The sequence below is a fragment of the Podarcis filfolensis genome (genome assembly GCF_964270895.1).
Source record: "Podarcis filfolensis genome assembly, chromosome: W".
Lineage (NCBI taxonomy): Eukaryota > Metazoa > Chordata > Lepidosauria > Squamata > Lacertidae > Podarcis > Podarcis filfolensis.
Window position 1 is genome coordinate 4,336,427 of NC_139619.1, and position 15,721 is coordinate 4,352,147.

The window sequence follows — 15,721 nt, forward strand, 5'->3', positions numbered from 1 at the left end:
GGGATGACCACAGCCTGGACAGGATTGTCAGGAAAAGACCATTCAAACGTGTTGGGGACTTTCACAAGGAGTGGACTGAGGCTGGAGTTAGTGCATCAAGAGCCACCACACACAGAAGGATCCTGGAGCTGGGCTTCAAATGTCATATTCCTCTTGTCAAGCCGCTCCTGAACAAGAAACGTCAGAAGCATCTTGCCTGGGCTAAAGGAAAAAAAAGAACTGGTCTGTTGCTCAGTGGTCCCAAGTCCTCTTTTCTGATGAGAGCAACTTTTGCATCTCATTTGGAAACCAAGGACCCAGAGTCTGGAGGAAGAATGGGGAGGCACACAATGCCAGATGCTGGAAGTTCAGTGTGAAGTGTTGATTTGGGGAGCCATGCCATCAGCTGCTGTTGGTCCACTGTGCTTCATTAAGTCCAGGGTCAACGCAGCAGTCTACCAGGAGATTTTGGAGCACTTCATGCTTCCTTCTGCAGACAAGCTTTTGAAGTCATTGCTGACTTCATTTTCCAGCAGGACTTGGCACCTGCCCACACTGCCAAAAGTACCAAAACCTGGTTCAATGCCCATGGGATTACTGTGCTTGATTGGCCAGAAAACTCGCCTGACCTGAACCCCATAGAGAATCTATGGGGCATTGCCAAGAGAAAGATGAGAGACAAGAGACCAAGCAATGCAGAAGAGCTGAAGGCTGCTGTTGAAGCATCCTGATCTTCCATAACACCTCAGCAGTGTCACAGGCTGGTAGCATCCATGCCACGCCACATTGAGGCAGTAATTGATGCAAAAGGGGCCCAAACCAAGTAGTGAGTACATATGCATGCTTCTACTTCTCAGAGGTCAAATATTGCTCTATTTGCAATCCTTGTTTTGCTGATTTCATTTCATATTCTAATTTTCTGAGATTGTTAATTTGGGGTTTTCATCAGCTGTGCGCCATAATATCACAATCATAACAAATAAAGGCTTGACATATCTCGCTTTGCATGTCATGAGTCTATCTCATATATTAGTTTCACCTTTTAAGTTGAATTACTTGAATAAATGAACTTTTCCACGATATTCTAATTTCCCAAGTTTCCCCTGTACACTAAGTAGAAGAGAAGCATTGCCACCCTCCCCCACCCTCCCCCTCTTTCCCCCTCTGTTCTTCCTAACCCAACACTGCATGCAACACTAATGTCTCACAACAAAGAAACTGATCTGTAGAAAACACAACTTGACAAAAGAGACAAGGCACGTTTTTTTTTTGTAAACTAATAAATCTTTAATCATTTGTTTATTTATTTATTTATTTTTTAAAACACCAACAAGGAAAGGAGCAGGAAGGAGTTATCCAAGATGATCGTGGCCTTGGAGAGAAAGCAGATGGAGGGAGAGCTTTGAACAAACTCATTTGAGAATGCTGGTGGGAACTTCTTCACATCATGTTTACTCCGTTGCTGAAATTTGCAGGCAGCCGATGCTACAAGGACAAGTAGCCTGCAGGGCTGGGAAGCAGATTACACCAATAGTTGGAGGAGAACAACAGCATCTCTTACTATCACTCAACATAGCAATATAGAGCTTCCAGGAACAGAGGCACTCTACCTCTGAAGCCCACAGCTAGAGGAGAAGCAGCAGGAGTGGGCTACTGCTTGTGAGTTTGGACTAGATGGGCTTTTCCTCTGATCCAGCAAAGCCACTTCCGCCTACAAAGGAGGTGGAGTTGCGGGCGACTGAGGGAATCCCCGGCCGCGTCAGCCCCTGGACAGCCAGTCGGCTGGCTCAGGGGGTTTGACCAGCCCTATTTATCGCTGGTGCGCCCGGGGATCGCCCTCTTTTGCCGGACTTGGTTTTTCGCCTACCTGGGGGGGGGGGGGGTTGCGAGTTGATGTGCATCAGCAGGAGTCCCCCTACTGGTGGTTAACCCTTCCCGGACTTCAAGTGGATGGGCTGAAGCCGGATAGTCGGTTAGGACCAATGCCTAAGCCAATACCACTCATCACCTGTAACCAATAAAGTTCTGGCCATATTTAGCCCATTAACCTGAAATAATTGTGTCATGTGTCTTTATTTCCACTTTGGGGGGGGGGGGCGGGAACTCGCCACGCAATAGGGCTCTTTTTGTTTTTTTATGCACCCACAGACCCCAAACGGCTCTCCACAGGAACACAGTGGTGCATCTCATGTATGGGGGGCGGGATTCCAACACTCCCCCCACCCCCACCCCCAGCAAAGGAAAGATAAGGGAAGCATCAATGCCACCTTGAACTGCTTGGATGAAAAGTGGGCTATGAATGTAATAAAAAGCATCCCAAAATAATGATCATGGAAGGTACCCTGGGGATCATCTAGTCCAACCCCCTGCAATGCAGGAATATGCAGCTGTACCTTATGGGAATCGAACCTGCAACCTTGGTGCTATCTGCAGCTCCCTCTAACCAGCTGAGCTGCAATGAGATTTGAGGGAGAATGGGAAGGCGGGTGGAAAGAGAAGTTAAGCTGTTCAGGAAGGGGTTGAATTCCATGGGGATGCTGGCCGTGTGGGGGACCCCAAGCCCTCGCCCCAGAAGATTGCAAAAAAGAAGCAGACAAAATCCTACTTACAGATTCACGATGCTGGCCATCTCTTCAGGTGAAATCCCCTCCTGTTTAAACTCAACTGCTTTAAAATGCTCACACAACACTAACTCTGACCCTTGCCTCTAACCCTATTGCTACTCCTCTCTGTCTAAAACATACAGGAAAATATGTGCACAAAATATACAGATGAAAATGAAATGATAAAGTGAAAACATTTGCTGAAATGCTCCTCTTATACGATTTCTCGAAACACAAGCAAGCTACCTTATCAACGAGTTGTGAGAGTTCATTCATGACTTTTAACAAACAGCAGAAACCATTTTATTATTTCTATGTGAGTACAGAAATCCTGAATATGAAAGGAAGGAAACTTCCTGCCTCTGCAATAAAGGCAGCTGCACTGCTAGGTGAGCTGTCCCGATGCCAACTGAAACAGACCCTCCAAAGATTCAAAGGTGAAAAGGGAATTTTGAGCATCTGAGCACAACTGGGCCGTCTTCTGCGTTAACGTGAAGTGCAGGAAGTGATTGCCTTGAGCAGGGGTAGGCAACTGAAGGCCCGGGGGCCGGATGCGGCCCAATCGTCTTCTCAATCCGGCCCACGGACAGTCCGGGAATCAATGTGTTTTTCCATGAGTAGAATGTGTCCTTTCATTTAAAATGCACCTCTGGGTTTTTTGTGGGAATTCGTTCATTTCCCCCCCCAAAAAAAAATAAAAAAAAATAGTCCAGCCCCCCACATGCTGTGAGGGACGGTGGACCAGCCCACGGCTGAAAAGGTTGCTGACCCCTGGCCTTGAGCCTCCTCAGGACTGGCGCAGGGGCCGTGCATTGCAGGGTGCCAGCCAAGGCCCGTGCCCCAGTACTGATTGCTGATTCTACTGAGTCCATCAGTATATTGTTGTGAAGTGACCTGGCATTTTTAATGAAGTGCAATATAGGCTTGTCTTACATCTTTAACAACAACAACAACACAGTAAATTGCACAGAAGAATTCCATGTTGCCTGTGGGAGCGGCTGGGTAGACCTCTTTGCAGCTGCATGATCCATGCATTTGATCTATAAGCAACTGGTGAATCTTCATAATTGGCTCTGGCTTTGTGTAGGAGATTGAACGCATTCTTCTATTTCTCAGCCCTGTATTCCACCCCCCCTCCTCCTATACTCGGACGGTGCCGACTACTCATCTCTACAGAGTGAAATGTTTGAGAGTCCTGCAGATCTAGTCTCAGACGTCAAACCTCTACCCCAAAGACTGGGGAGCCTGTGACCTTCTAGAGAATACATTTCTTTTGACAGCTATATGCTGAAGTGAACAAATGGTTTGTCTGAAACCCTTGAGAGCTTCTGTGGGCCGCCCTAGAGAACACTGGGCTAGAGGGATCATGGGGATGACTTGTTCCACAACAGCAGATGGCATGCAGAAATTTAAAGTGTAGCAAAGGGATGTAAACTGTCTAGCTAGCTAGCTAGCTATGTCTTGCTGAAAGTGCATGCACTCCTCTTAGCCAAAGCCCCTAGAATTGCAAGCGTGGAGCCACACAAACACGCCTGATCTTGACACTGTCTTGGGGGAAACTCCCGATGCTGGAAAATTCATGTGCTCAATTTCTGCACATTGAGACAGGAGCCAAAGAAAGCAGTTAGCTTCAAGCACACGCAGAGTAGGGGGGCTCATAAAAAAGGTTTCTTTGGGAGGGGGTGGGTTGAGGTTTGCTCCGATGTGAAAGCTAAAGAGCAGGCTTTCACAGAGAAAGGAGCAGAGTAAGGCGGAAACTACTGGGACCCGTGCTTTCCAGGCACGCTGACGGGAGGGATGAGTCCAGCATTGCATTGTTGGGTCGTATTTTCAGTGACAACTATTTATGACAGAGGTTTACAGAAAATTGATCTAAAACCTCTGCTTGTAAGAGGCTATGGGCATTTGAAGAAGCCCATCATAATCTTTACATGAAATGTATCTTTAGAACACCGGTGGCGTCATGTCCCCATTTGTTGCCTTAGTTTCTCCATCAATGCACCACCCACAATTTGCCATCATATTGGCATCAGGTGTTTTCCAGGCCAGTGAATGTCAGCAACCCCTTCTTCTAAAGCTGCTTCCCCAGTTTCATCCAAAATAGAAAGAAATGCCATTTGGTAGCCCATTGAGAAGCTTTGGGAAGTAATGAAATACATTTCTGAAAGTTATTTATGGATGCACAAGGTCACCACATCTTTGCTTAAGGTGAATGGAAAGGAACATTTCCCCGAATCTTGTCCGCTGCTTGGTCATTTCAACAGATTGTGTGTCTTAGTAAGATTTTGTACATTTCAGAAAGCTTTCCCTTGCCTACAAATGAAGTGCATGATTTTTCAAAAACTTATTAATGCCCCGTGCTTTTACTTCTGGTGTGGTAAAAAATTGCAGAATCTGGCTATCATTTAAAGCAGTGTAAGATGCTGGCTTACGTTTCCCCTCACATTTGGTGACTAGGTAGGGATATGCAGTTTTGTGTTTTGTTTTTTGAAGAGTTCCTAAGGAGTCCTGCTGCTTCCGAGTTTTATTTTGGGGGTTGTTGTTGCTTTTGTTTACAAAAAGGTAATCCAGTTGTAACCTTTTTCTAGGTACAATTCTGTACATTCTGGTACTACCTGTTCACTCATGGTCCCTCCAAATCCCTTTGTTTCTTTTAGCAATGTGTCCTTGTGTATCTGCATAAGCTTTTCAAAGCCTGCTACCTTTGCTTACAGAATTTCTCCTGAGGGGCGCTTTGAACATGTCCCGTAATACATGTGGATAAAAGGAATCGCCTTTGTTAATTTCAAAAGCCATTTTATTTCTTCCATGATTTTCCTCTGTTGTTAATTTATTTTGTAAAAGCAAGTGGGGTTTAGTCACCAGAGAGGTGGATTCTGTGGTTTTGCTCAATAGGTCATGGTCATTTCAAGAGCCATAGGGCCTGAGATGGTTCCAGCTCTAATTTACGTGTAAGATTAGGAGTCCAAGAATGTGGAATCAGTACTGCAGAAGGTCAGTTCTGACATACTTCCCCCCTAAATAGTGGGTGAAGTCCTTTTGGAAAGGACTCAAAGGTTTCAAAGTGTCAAGTTTTGCTGTACTGAAGGACTGTCCATATCTAATCTATTAGAACATTGAACCCTCCTCCCCACTCCAGGAATTTGGCTATCCAAAGTGGGTTTGAATTTGGATAATAAAAGTTTCCAGTCGAGTAGATTTATATATTTTAGTGAAGGTAAGCAACTTAAAATGACCACAGACCCAGTAAAACTCATTACAAAGAGAAGAGAAACAACATTTAAAAGCAGATACAAATAATGAGGCATTATTCTTTTCTCAAGAAGCCAGCAAAATTTCATCTTTCCTGTTTTATTTTAAGCATGCTTTTTATTCAAGTTTTTAACAAACAACAAGGGGGTAAGCTGCTGACTATAGGCAGACTATCCTTTCTCAAGGGCCATTCCAAATGTGTACAATTGATGGCTCCAAAATCAGCTGCACCCTGTGAGTCCAGAGGGCAACTGGTGCCATTGTCCCTGTTAGCATTTTGTAAGAAAGGGCACCAAGATTTCATCAAGCTGTCTGCCTTGATGAGACTTGCAGTGAGGATCCCTTTGATAAGCCATCGGCAATGCATAAAGGAGGGCAGGTGGCTTGGTGAGCAAGGAACTTCTTTCAAAGATTTGGACCAGCAATGTGCCTTTGCTTCGGGCAAAGGGTGATGGTGGATGGATCATAGCTACCTAACTCAGCACTGTCTGTACTGATTGGCAGTGGCTCTACAAGGTTCCAGGCAGGTGATGTTTTCAGTTTCATGTGGAGATGCTGGAGACTGTTCTGGGACCTGCATCAGCAGCGAGCTCTGGTCCTCCCTTAAGGAGTTAGGCGGCTCAATGGTCTGACTCTGTGGAAGGCACCATGCTATTCCCCTTAAAATTAGCCATGTATACAGAAAACATGAGAACTGGAATTTTGCTCTTGAATTGATTTTTGGATCGCCTGCATGCCAAGCACATACTTCTCCCACTGGGCCAGCACCCTTCCTCAGTGACTGAGCTCTCATTGCACACAGCCATCCAGCAAGCAAAAAAATGTTACTGTCAGAAGGGCAGAGTGGGGAGCAAGAGATTCAGGGGCCGGTTTTAGACCCACAGTGCTCGGGTTTATTCTGTTGCTTGCTTGACATTGTGCCTCCTTCCCCCCTACCTTTTATTCCTATGAAAGTTTCACAATGTCGCTGCTTGGGATTCTGGATAATCTATGGTGTTTTTCTTTTCAGTTTTTTAAATTAATTTTCCAAAAAAATTTAAGACAAACAAACAAACAAACAAACAAACAAACAAACATCCTAATTGTAATTAAACCAATCTTGATAACATTGTTAAGTGACTTCCTCAAATCCCCCTGGTTGAATTTCATTGTATTTCATTTTAACAGTTTTCCAAAATCAATCTTCTAAAAAAAAAATAATATAAATAAATAAATAAATAACTTGATCACATCTTTCATTCTTTCTAATCTAGCTTGAAGCATCTTAATTCCTGTCCTTACATATTTAAATCCTAAGCCTATCTCGTATTTGCAAGCTTTTCCAGTTAGGTTATCTTGACATATTCAGCTAAATAATCTTTGAATTTTGTCCATTCTTCCTGGTACTCCTCCTCCTTCTGGTCGCGGACTCTTCCCGTCAGGTGGGCTAGCCCCGGGATTCTGGAGAATCTATGTGACTAGATGCTTGTAATGTATGCCAGGCAATCTGGCACAAGTGGGTAGGGTTGCCATTCGCCCGGAATTGCCGGGATTTGGCCGTTGGAAACAAGTGTCCATGCGGGAAACGCTTGAATGTCCAGGAAAACCCAAAGGTATAGCAATTCTACACGTGGGGAGTAGGGACGCAAGCGCAAATCAGAATAAAGCAAAGGCTGGGAAAGTTCAAACAGAACCCCCCCACTCACACACACACTATTCCTCAAGATTTGTGTTTAAGACACAGGATCATAGAATTGTGGAGTTGGAAGGGACACCGAGGACCATCTAGTTCCGTTATTCCCAATCAGGGGTCCGTGGCCCCATCCCTTGCCTCCCTCCAACTAATTTTCTCTCATTTTGGCATGGCAATAGCATACATTTTATGGGCGGTCTTGTTGTTTTTAGTATACCTAAAATCCTTTGCTTATTACCCCACATTTTGAACCCGCAGCCCTGAGATTAAGAGTGTCACGCTCTACCAACTGAGCCACCCCACTGTAATTATCCCACACCTCCCCTCTTGACAAAGCTGCCTGCAAAGCTGATCTGCCGAGGAAATGTCCTTCTGCAGGCATGGTTTCAATCCAAACAACAAATACTAGTGGTCAACTCCAAAAGTGCGGTCAAGAAACCCTGCTTGCCAAAGAACAATTGAACGCACCCTTGAAGCTCCTTTGCAGCCATGTCTTTACCTGTCTCCACATCTGACACCACGTATGATGCTAGATGTGGGGCCTGCGGGCCTGTCAAGATTCTTTTTTTTTTTTTAATTAATATTTATTACTTTTAAAGATTACAGAAAAGGAAGAAAAAGGAAAAAAGACAAGAGAAAAAAAAAACAAAAAAAGAAAAAGAAACAATACAATACAATGAATAAACAATACAAAACACAACCTAAACACATTAAACTAAACACATTAAACTAAACTAAACTAAACTAAACTAAACTAAACTAAACTAAACTAAACTAACCCTAAACAAAACAAAACAAAAACCATTTAAAAACATACATCACACCTTTTCCATACTCTATCTTTCATTCCCTTGTTTCCTCGACTTCCTCTCACCTCCCTTCTTGTATTCCACTTCTATTAATTGTTTCAGCAAATCCTTTCCATCTTTCTCTATTTTCTATCATATTATAAATATCTTAACATATTTTTTAACCTTATTTTTCATTAAAACTAAAATGCTTATATATGCTTAACTCCTTATGATATTTCTGCTAAGGCCATAAAATTTCTTTCCACCATTTTTCTATCACTCATTAAATTTTACAGTATTTCTATATATAAACTTTAAATTCTCCAATCTTCTTCCACCATCTCCTCTCCCTGGTTTCGGATTCTGCCAGTCCTTTCTGTCAACTCCATATAGTCCATCAACCTGGAGATCTTATGTCCGAGGCTCTTAACTCTTTTCCAGGTCCCTTCTGCAGGTCTTCTTCATATTCTTTAATGCCAAAGAGCAGATCTCGGAAAGACTCCAACCTAACCATGCTTTTATTCCTTCTGGACAGGTCAGCCAAATTTCCATTGTTGAAGCTAAGGTCTATAAGGTGTTTCATGACATGTTTCAAAATTCCTCCAAATCCAAAAACCCCCAGAACTCCAATCTCCTCCAGACCCAAGTCCATGTCCCAAAAGTCAGTTAATCCCTGCATAGAGGGATCTTTCCAACTTTCCTTCTTCCGTCCAAGCCGGGATCCAATCCTCAAAGTCTGGCTTTTACTTAATTCAATCATAGAAGGCCTAGACTTGTAATCCTCAATTTGCTTCTGTAAGACTGAGGATCCCGCTTGTATTCCTTTAGGCTCAACAACCACAGCTTTCTCTTTCTCCTCCACAATTTGTCCTGCCAAAGTAGATTCTTGTACCAAGTCCTGAATTATTTCTGTATTGGTGCTCACTTTTTGTCTCCAATTAGTCACTTTTTGTTCCAAGTTGTCAATTTTAAAAGACATGTCATCCGTCTTCTTATGAAGCTGTTCCAGCGAATAGCTTATCTTACATAATACCGTCACAATGGCTTCTCCTGTCAACATTTTAGATGGTCCAAGGTCAGTCTCTGGTTCTCACAATTTCTTATCTCGCAGCTGGCGATTCCTCAGTTATACTCCTGTAACAGTTTCAAAGGCTCCCTCTAGAGGGAAACAGTCTCCACTTGTATCAGTCCTTTCAAACACAACCCAAGCTATAAAGATAGTTTCACTTTTCAGTTACTTTTCCTCCTTTTTAAACGCAGAAGAGGACAATGGAAACAGTATCTTTCTCTTATTTAACTAGCTGTCAAAAATGTTCTGTTCACAGTCAATGAACTCTCCCAAAACTTCACTCTTTCTGGCAGCCCTTTTCCAGGTTCAGAGCAGTGGTAATTTGGTTTTTCACTCTCTCCTGCAGGCTCGCTAAGTCCAAAATTTCCCCCCTCTTCTCCTGCTTCCAAGGGGGGTTTTGTAGTTTCAACTGATGGAAATTTAATCCTTTGCCAAAAGCTTTCAAAGACTTCAGCTTATAATGTCTTTGCTTCAATCTATTTACAAAAGGGGAAGGCGGACTTCCTGTTTAAGACCTTCCCCGTAACAGTGCCAAATTAAGGTATTTAAAAATCCAATTTTCCGTTCTACTCACGGGTAGTTGTTTAAAATCCAATTGTCCACAGGAAAAAGTCAGTGCTCTCCGGCAACAGCAATGCGGCTTCACTCCGTGAAAAAAGCAGTCAATTCGAAGCACCGCGCCACTCACCCCACATCGCTCCGGATCCCCAAAACAGGGTTTCCCCGCGAGTAGGGGAGGCGCTGAAGGTGCCAGCCGAATCCCAAGTTCACAAGCTTCTCCCGCATGTGATTTCAGAGGGTCTCCGCCTTCGCCGTGGCGGTAAGACCCTGCTTTCCACGGAGCAAGTTCCTCCCGATCCGCCATTGCCAGAGGCGCCAACCTGGAAGTCTCCGGGCCTGTCAAGATTCCCCACCTCTGCTCTATCTAGCCAGGCTGATGTTTTCAAATGGAGGTTAAAGCTGTGAAGCTGTTTGGATGCATGACTGGACTTGACTGTGGGCATTTCATTTTGCTGTGTCCCAGAGCCTTAAGGATGGGCTGGCCTAGGAACCTAAGCCACCAGGTATATAAAAGTGAGGTCCACTCCAGCCAAGAGCGAAAGAAAGCCACCAAGCAGCCCTGCTCCCCAACAATGTCCCCCAAAGAGGATACGGATCGTCTCGGGAATGCTGGTGTCCAGGCACTCAATTCTCTCCTGCAGCTCGTCCTGCATGCCCGGGGTCTGGAAGAGGTCCTCCTGAAGCAGAGTATCACCCATGCGTTCGGAAGGGATGAGGTACATCCTGGATAGCTTGGGGAATTATTTTTTTATTTTGATGTTTTTGTAATTTTTACATTTTTTTGTTTGTATTGTTTTATTGGTTTTGTTTGTTTGTTTAAGGTGTTATTTTGTTCTTAAGGGGAAGGGTCATGGCTGCCGGGGAGTGGGCCCCACCCCACAAAATGGCTGGGGCATGTTCCACAGGGGGGGATGCACTGGGACAACCGATCTCAGTGATCACGGGTAGGAGGAGGAGTTACGCTAAGACTAGACCATGTCATTACAGAGGGGGCAGGTTTAGTCGTTGTCTGAGGACTATTCCTGCCTCCGGGTCTGGTCCTGACCGGATGGATACTAGAATCAGCAAGGGATACCCACATGACCTGAAGGTGCTGCTGTGCAAAGCCAGGTCAATGATTCATAAGACCACTGCCATCCATGACTTGATCATGGATGGAGGATTGGACCTGGCATGTGTAACAGAGACTTGGTTGGATGAAGCAGATGGGCCTGTCCTTGCCGCTGCTTGTCCACCAGGTTTCTCTTACGCACAGCAACCCAGGTCGTGTGGGCGGGGAGGGGGGGTTGCAGTGATTTTTAGGAAGTCATTAGTTTGCACCAGGCGTCCTATTGGGAAGACCCAGTTTTCCGAGTGCATGTTCTGGAAGTTGGGCAATAGGGGCAGTACAGGATTCCTTTTGGTGTACCGACCTCCCCGCTGCACCAAGGATTCCCTGCCCGAGCTGCTTCAGGTTGTGGCAGATGTTCTCCTGGAGACACCTAGTTTGGTTGTCCTAGGGGATTTTAACATCCATGCCGACACGACCTTACAAGGGGCCGCTCGGGACAGCGAAACGAAAGAAGTGCCATGGTCATATCACTTCCTGGTGCAATTGGACTTCTCTGCGACCCATCCCCTCTGCAGGGAGGTGGGGCCAATTCAGATGGTCCGCCCCCGCCATTTAATGGATCCAGATGGTTTCCAGAGAGTGGTAGGGGATGCTTTATCCCATGTTGATAGCCTTTCAGCTGATTCCCTGGTGGCCCTCTGGAATGTGGAGTTAACCAGGGCTATTGACTGTTTGGCTCCGAAGCACCCTCTCCGATTGCATGGAGCCCGGACAGCCGCGTGGTTTTCCACAGGTCTGAGGGCAATGAAACAATCGTTGAGACGGCTAGAGCGCCGGTGGCAGATAACTCATTCTGAATCTGACCGGACACAGGTTAGAGCTCAACATCGAGCCTACCAAGTGGCGATAGCGACGGTGAAGAAGAATTTCTTCACCGCCTCTATTGCATCTGCAGAAAACAGCAGCAGGAGACTTTTTCAGGTGGTTCACAATTTAGCGGAACCACCTGCAACATCGGGGCACAGTACGGGCCACATGTTCTCCTGCAAAGTTTTTTGCAGATAAAATCGCTCAGATGCGGGAAGAAGTAGACTCCACTGTGGGAGCAGGGACGGGCGGGAGAGTGCTAGAGTTCTGTCTAGTCAAGTTGAGTGGGATCAATTCCAATCTGTTACCAATCTGTTACCTCCGAGGATGTGGACAGGCTGCTTGGACGAGTAAAACCAACCACCTGTCTCCTGGATCCTTGCCCATCCTGGCTTACAAAAGCTAGCTGGGAAGGACTGCGCGATAGGCTTCGTGGGGTGGTGAATGCTTCCCTCCGTGAGGGAGCCTTCCCAGACCCGCTGAAAGAGGCGGTTATTAAACCGCTTCTTAAAAAACCATCTTTAGATGCGGCCACGATGGCCAACTATCGCCCAGTCTCAAATCTTCCATTCTTGGGCAAGGTGATTGAGTGAGTAGTTGCTGAACAACTCCAGGCACGCCTGGAAGAAGCGGACCATTTGGATCCCTTCCAGTCGGGATTCAGGCCTCATCATGGTACTGAAACTGCCTTGGTCGGACTGGTTGATGATCTCCGGCGGGCTAGGGACAAAGGTGAGAGTTGTTTCCTAGTTCTGCTGGATCTCTCAGCGGCGTTTGATACCATCGACCATAACATCCTTCTGGACCGTCTTGAGGGGCTGGGAGCTGGGGGCACTGTCATACAGTGGTCCCGCTCCTTCCTCCTGGACCGTGTTCAGAAAGTGGTGGTGGGGGATGAGTGTTCAGACCCCTGGGCTCTCACTTGTGGGGTGCCTCAGGGTTCTGTCCTCTCCCCCATGCTTTTCAACATTTACATGCAGCCGCTGGGAGAGATCATCAGGAGGTATGGGCTGGGTGTTCATCAGTATGCGGATGATACCCAGCTCTACCTCTCTTTTAAATCAGAACCAGTGAAGGCGGTGAAGGTCCTGTGTGAGTGTCTGGAGGCGGTTGGAGGATGGATGGCGGCTAACAGATTGAGGTTGAATCCTGACAAGACAGAAGTACTGTTTTTGGGGGACAGGAGGCGGGCAGGTGTGGAGGATTCCCTGGTCCTGAATGGGGTAACTGTGCCCCTGAAGGACCAGGTGCGCAGCCTGGGAGTCATTTTGGACTCACAGCTGTCCATGGAGGCACAGGTCAAATCTGTGTCCAGGGCAGCTGTTTACCAGCTCCATCTGGTACATAGGCTGAGACCCTATCTGCCTGCGGACTGTCTCGCCAGAGTGGTGCATGCTCTGGTTATCTCCCGCTTGGACTACTGCAATGCGCTCTATGTGGGGCTACCTTTGAAGGTGACCAGCTAGACTGGTGACTGGGGGCGGCCGCCGAGACCATATAACACCGGTCTTGAAAGACCTACATTGGCTCCCAGTACGTTTCCGAGCACAATTCAAAGTGTTGGTGCTGACCTTTAAAGCCCTAAACGGCCTTCTGGCGGTTCCCTCATTGCGAGAAGCAAAGCTACAGGGAACCAGGCAGAGGGCCTTCTCGGTAGTGGCGCCCGCCCTGTGGAACGCCCTTCCAGCAGATATCAAAGCGATAAACAACTACCTGACATTCAGAAGACATCTTAAGGCAGCCCTGTTCAGGGAAGTTTTTAACGTGTGATATTTTAGTGTATTTTTGGTTTCTATGGAAGCCGCCCAGAGTGGCTGGGGAGGCCCAGCCAGATGGGCGGGGTATAAATAATAAATTATTATTATTGTTATTATTATTGTATCCCGCCTGCTTTCCACAGTAGCATTCCTACTATCCTTCTCATGATTTGGGGCAATGGGAGAGTGAAATCATTCCCCGCGTCTTCTAGTGGCAAGTCTCAGAGAGCCGCTTTGCTAGGGAGAGACAGACAATGGTTGGGAACACTTGGGTTCTTCTGAGACACTCTAAGGAATAGCGTATGCTGGATGTCCTACCCGCTGCCGCTCCACCAAGGTGCCACTATACTCACAGCAGGAGCTTGTAAGAGCGAGTCGGTAGCTAAGATATAAATCAATTGGGACGTTTGGAACCTGCACACCCCAAAACTGGTACTGGATTCCAGCCCACACCCATCCTTTCAATGGTACCGTCCCCCTCAGCTCACCTGGTGGCAGGCATTCTTGAAGAGGTGGTCCACCAAAAGCCAGATCTCCTTGGCCGCTCAGTGGAGTCATCACCATCCTGGGGTACGATATCCAGAAACTGCTTCTCCTGGAGGTCCAATGACAAGCGGGACTGGCATGAGAGCCTGACAGAATGTGTGCCTGTATGCATTCTTTCCTTGCTCCAGCTGGGTGGACAAGTCTTGCCCTCTGAGGCCACAACTAGGGCTGGGCGATAGCTGGCTTTCAACACGGTGATATATCACTAGCTAAACATTGCAATACACCAATATATCACGATGTCTGAAATAAGATGGAGCTATGTAGAGGCATTGGCTGGCTTCACGGTTTCCCCCGCATTGTGATTTTTGCTGCCCCCTGCAGGAGGGCAGGGGAAAGCTGAACTGGCAGAGTCCACAGGGGCTGCAGGAATCTAGAGAAGCATTGTCTGGCTTCACAGTTTCCCCCCACATGGTGTTTTTTGCATAGTACACACACACATCATGATTCGCAGTATATTGCCAGGTCAGAAATTATGAAACCAGTCTCACTATCTAGACTTCAAGCTGATTTGAAAATATATCTATATTAACGTATTGCCCAGCCCTAGCCACAGCAAGCATCTCAAGTGGGAAAACAAAAAACAAATTGCTTGCACCCCAAATCCAAGCTCCCCCTCCCCCTATTAATACGCAGCTAGTAATCCTCCCACTCCAGATGTGCAGTTCACCCAAAAGCTTACTGAATATGCAGCTGTGGACATGAGGTTTGGCTAACATTTAAATTGCTGGAACCTGCCCTGGGACCTTAGGGTGAAGGGCAGGAAATAAGTAACAAAAACAGCAACAGAACATGGATGGGCCTTCATAGGTTGATGGGCTGCAGCCCCAGCCAGCATGATGAGATGATGGGGTCACTTGTTCACCACCCCTTGTCTAGAGCACGTTGCAGAGGCAGTGGTAGAAACTGAGCAACAGCTGGAGCCCCAGCCCACGACTTTATATGGGCAACGCAGCACACAGCAGCTGGTGAACCATGCCTCCGGCCTCCTTCCCATCTTCCTCTCCAGAAATGTTCAGGGTGGTTAGTTCTATCTCAAGCTACCACATTCAAGAGAAAGAGAAAGAGAGGAGGGGGGAGCAAGAGAGCTTTAGGAGCACAGCAATGGCAAGCAGCCCATCACTAAAAGGAGTTGGCAAGGATGGAGAATTTGATCCCCTCATCCCCAGGGCAGCTGTTGATTAGGACCCAGTTCATCCCCCCTCCCCTCCCCCCCCCCGCCGCCAATACTCCCCGCCCCTGGAGAGAGAGAGAGAGAGAAAGAGAGTGAGTATTGGTGTGGGGAATGACACATACTGTATCAGAGTCTTAGTGCAAGAGTAGCTGGTGCATGCTAAAGAAGACAGGAGCCTAGCTGGGTTACATCAGCATTTTGTTCCCACAATGGCCAACCACATGCCCTTGGGAGTCCATAGGGACACGGGGACAAGAGCACTCTGTCCATCATGTTCCCCAGAAACTGGTAATCAAAAGCATGTGGTTTGTGATAAGAGTGGCAAGAAATAGCCCTGACCGGTAGCCACTGATAAACATATCCTCCATGATTCTAAATGTCTACAGCTGTCCAAATTGA

General features: G+C 46.6%; 1 long non-coding RNA gene and 1 pseudogene across 2 annotated transcripts in view; one reads left to right on the forward strand and one right to left on the reverse strand.

Moving 5' to 3' along the window:
• The window catches only part of LOC310753795, a 537,002-nt gene that overhangs the window by 382,258 nt on the left and 139,023 nt on the right, over positions 1 to 15,721 (forward strand). The window lies entirely within an intron of this gene.
• LOC310753700 (inositol polyphosphate 5-phosphatase OCRL-like) overlaps positions 1 to 15,721 on the reverse strand; it is a 248,152-nt pseudogene that overhangs the window by 215,180 nt on the left and 17,251 nt on the right. Inside the window, exons 9-10 of the transcript in view lie at positions 14,091 to 14,276; positions 10,520 to 10,604 (exon numbers count right to left, since the gene is read on the reverse strand). The product of the transcript in view is annotated as an inositol polyphosphate 5-phosphatase OCRL-like (transcript). The remainder of the gene's footprint in view (positions 1 to 10,519; positions 10,605 to 14,090; positions 14,277 to 15,721) is intronic.